This window comes from Phaseolus vulgaris, chromosome 4, assembly GCF_051622355.1.
Source record: "Phaseolus vulgaris cultivar YP4 chromosome 4, ASM5162235v1, whole genome shotgun sequence".
NCBI lineage: Eukaryota > Viridiplantae > Streptophyta > Magnoliopsida > Fabales > Fabaceae > Phaseolus > Phaseolus vulgaris.
The window spans coordinates 28,251,288-28,256,055 of record NC_143501.1 but is presented as its reverse complement, the minus strand read 5'-3'; positions in this window follow the sequence as shown (position 1 = coordinate 28,256,055).

Below are 4,768 nucleotides of genomic sequence, written 5' to 3'. Positions count from 1 at the left end.
ATTTTATCAAATTTTTATTAATTACATTTTTATCATTTTTTTATTTTATAATCTTTTATATTAATGAATAATTATTTGTGATATATATTTTGTTATTTTTGATAAAAATTTGTGACAAATTAAAAAAGTCATAAATAATATATAAATAGTTACAAATTTTATATTTATCATTGTTAATTGCATTATCATATAATGAAAATAAAATTGACTTATGAAAAAATTATTATATATTTAAATATAAAATAACATAAATTTAATATTTTTTATTAATATAAATACATGTACTTTTAAACTTTTTATTAAAGATATAAAAATAAAATTATAATACGTTATTATTAAGACATATTTTAACATGATAACAATTAAATAGTTTGTTATTAATAATAAATAATTGTTAATTTTTAAAAATATTTAATACATTTTATATTAATTATATTCTTATAATAAAAATAATTTTATTATATAATTTTTTATTAATTATTTATAATATATATTTTTTAATTTTTTAATATTGATTTTTTTTAATTTATTATTATTATAAATAATATTTGTGACAAATAAAAAAATTACAAATAATATTTAAACAGTGACAAAATTTATATTTATAACTAAATTTTTGTTATAAAAACTTATTTTTGTTGTAGTATCACTATTATTAAAAAAAGTGTTAATTTTTTCATGTAATATCTATATTTGTCAAGACCAATTTAAAAAATATATGAAGTAAAATGACAATAACAAAAAATTTAAATATAATTTTAAATCTTTTTCTTGTTCTGTCAAAGTAAATGGGATTAAAATGAAAAATGAAAATATTTTTCTTCATATACCATTGACTTCAATATACTTTGAAATAATGTCTTAAATTGAGTCTAAAAATTATCAAAACCCCTTAGAATCACCCAACTACTTGAAATCATTTGAAAAAGAAATTAATTTTGTATAACTTTTATTATTTTCTATATTTCAGTAATTAATTTATGAGAATCTCCTAAAAGATGAATTTTATTATTTATTCATTTAAATTTCGATACGTTTGATAGGAATGGAAGAAAATAATTTACCAAATTACTCTACAAGTGTTTTTACCTTTGATCAACTAATAATAATAAATGTTAATTATTAATACTTTAATTTGATTTTTCATTTTTGAAATTGATGAATAAAATTAAATTAGTTTTTATTGGAATAATATGATTAAAATTAAAAATATTCAAATTAAAACTAAATTAACTAGTTTTGATATATGTTTTATCTGTCAAACATTAGTTTGACTTTTGGTTGAATATAATGGTGTCTCATTCCGTTCTATTTTTCACTAAATATAATTTGTGAAAGAAAATAATAAAAAAACAAAAATAAATAAAAGTAATTTTTCTTATTTTATTTTATTTTTAATTAAAAAACCCTTTGTTACTTTTTTGCATCTTTTTTCTTTCATTTCCCTTTTTACCCTGTGCTGCTCTCCTGCTCACACCCCCTCGCTTATCTCATTCTCTACTTTTCACACCCTGTTACTACCTTTCGCGCTCCCTGAGTTTTCCACTCTTTCTCTCCCACTCTACTGTCTCCATGCGTCACTCTCTCTCCGCAGCACCACACTGATTTTTCACACACTACATGGCAGACAAAAAAAATATCAATTTCAACCTCCACCTTATCATCTTTTCAATTTTTTTTTAAATTACCTTCTATTTCAAATTTAAAAAATTGAAAATAAAAAAATATAATTTTAAAATAAAAAAATATTCTAAAAAAGAAAATTTGAAATGTAAAAAATACATTTAAAAAAAAATCTAAAATAAAAAAACATATTTTGAAACACAAAATCTGAAAATGTATTTTAAAAATATATTTTAGAAAAAAAATCCAAAATCCAAAACACAAAATTTAAAAATTTAAAAATTTATTCTGAATTTTATTTTTGAAATTAAAAAATGTATTCCAAAAACAATTGTATTGTACAAATATTTTTATCATTTTAATAACAAATTGAGAGCATGTTGAAACTCATGATGCTGGAAGAATTTGTCGAAAAAATTATATTAGAGTACCTGCTGGCCCAGCAGTTTTGCTGTTTGATAGCCTTTCTTTTCAATTTTCATCCGCAACCCTTGCGCTTCCCTATGGGTTCATTCTCCTGGCCCAATAATTATGCTATTCGCCACCTCTGCTGTTATTATCCGCACCACTACTCCAAATAAGCCTGACCCATTTAGCTGGCCCAGAAATTTTGCTATCAGAACCCACTTTTTACTTTATACACCCACCAACTTTTAATTTTTTTTTAAAAAAGTAATAAATATTTTAAAATTCGAATTTCTAAAATAATTATTTGAGTAATTGTATGACGCATCACCTTATACACAATACTCAATAAAATTATAAAAAAATAAAAACGTAAAATCCAAAATAGTATAAAAATTTCAAAAAATTAAAAAAATCAACAAACAAACAAAATCTTTTCAATTAGAGTGACAAAATTACGTAATTCATATTTTTCTGTTCTTAACAGAAATACTTAAGAGCGAAATCAGTTCTTATTCAGATCATTTTTCCAAAAGGCTTATTTCCCTGCACTTTTTTCTCTTTTTATTTTTTTTCAAAAACTTAGTTCATATAAACAATGATTTTTAAATAGTTTAACCTTTATAACTACAAAAAAAATCTGATTTTTTTTGTTATGAACGGAAATAGATAGGAACCGAAGTGCATCCTTGTTGGACCCTAAATATAAAGAATTCAAATTTTTTTTTATGCATTTTGTTTCTATTTTTGGAAAAATAAATATTATGAAAAACCACATTTCTTTCACATATTTAATTAAAGGTACCGTTTTCAGATGAATGTTGTAGAGGTATTAATAGCTCTTCTACATGTAACCGACTCTCGAACCCTAAATCTGGTTCGCATACCATCTTTTCAGTTTTTTTCGTAGTTTTTTTATAATAAATTATCTTAACGATTCTTTTTTTGTTGTTATCTATAAATATTTTGGTTCACTATCGGTTGTCGTGATCCGATTACAACAAGTGGTATGTCTACCAAATTTATTTTAAATATTAGTTATATTTAGGTTCTCGCCGAGCTGAAGGTAAAAAATTTGGAGGTGATATCCGAGATGAACTCCTTGTAACTGCAACTCCTGGATGTTGGGAAATCACAATGAGAGGCTCCACCTGTTGAATATACTCTGACAATCAATTCAATGAGAGTATAAAATTTACCAGTGTAGTATGTATTGCATTAATAATGCTATCTTGCCTTTTGGGGATCATCCTCTATTTGTAAAGGTTTTTTTGGTTGATCTCCTCCCATTTACCTTTTTTCATTAGAATAATATTACAACAAATTTAAATAATAACAATCATATCTTTTATCTTTATGTATCGATTTAAGAGTTTATAAGGAATAAAAATCATCTGAATAATTTTTTTTTATCAATCAACATTTCATTACTTTTTCCCTATCTCCATGTAAATGAAAGATAAAGAATCTCTGATATCTTGGCAAAATTTTAGGAGATAAGCAAGGGATGAAGAACTCGCTTCTCTGTCAAAAAAATACCGAGCAAAAACATATCGATTATTTCCTGATAACCCACATCAGGTTTATACCCGATGAAGATCAAATCGGTCATACAACCCACATAACCCGAACGATACACAACCCTCTAGCCTTGAGTCGAGTGAGTGAGACGAAGAGGCTTTCGTCAATCACTGTTGAACAAGATGCTTTGATGTCTCCAAATCCAAGAGGAAAGCTTGAAGACCTTGCTGTTGGGTGTGTGTGTTGTCTAGTTGTTTGAAACTTGTTAATTCACTCGTTAAGATGATCCAAGTTCATTTGAATCTTTAACCTTTTGAAATGATGAGTTTTCTAAAATGTTGTTGAAATTTCAACAAGTTGAAATTTCGAAACAACAGGTTGTTTTACCTTAGTAGTTTTTGAAAAGGTTTTGGAAAGCTTGACTTTGTTGTCAAGTTAATTCAACCGATTGTTTCGACAAAACAATCGATTGTTTTCCTGAAAACCTTAACAAAATTCTGTTAAGTGGTTTTAATATATTTTAAATGATCCTACCTAACTTGGCTCCTTTATTAAATGATTTTGACCACTTGGTTGGTCCATGAAAAGGTGGTTTTACGCTTCCAATCTTGGAGTAAGAAAAAGAGTTTATCAAAAATAGTTTTTCCAATATTTGAAAGAGCTTTGGATCATTCTTAAGTGTGTGGAATATGATTGGGTTGTAATTTTGAATTTTAAGCTTTGTAATACTTGTACCGTTCCGTCCCCGGGCGTTGACCAAAGTCAAAGTCAAAGTCAAAAGTCAACATATGGTGGGGCCCCTCAAGGGACCCAAGGAAGAAAGTCAATGAATTGACTACTTGAGACGTCGCCAAGGTAGGGCGTCGCCAAGGTGTAGGCGTCGCCACGTGTAGGCGTCGCCAGGTGTAGGCATTGCCAAGATGAGGCGTTGCCAGGTGTAGGCGTCGCCAAGATGAGGCGTCGCCAAGTTAAGGCATCGACGGTATCATCCCCCGATACCCATGGGTAGGAAAGATCGTGGAGGGGGCGACACCGCGAGAAGCCTCAGTACCTCAGGACAGTAATAAAGAGAAGAGAAAGGTGGCTTCAAGGCCATAGTTCTAGTACTAGTAGGGGGTAACCTGACTCGCGAAGTACCTACACCACCGCGGGGAGACCCCGAGACAAATACGACCCATGAGAGAGGGCCACACCCAGGGGAGAACCACGTGTATGGTAC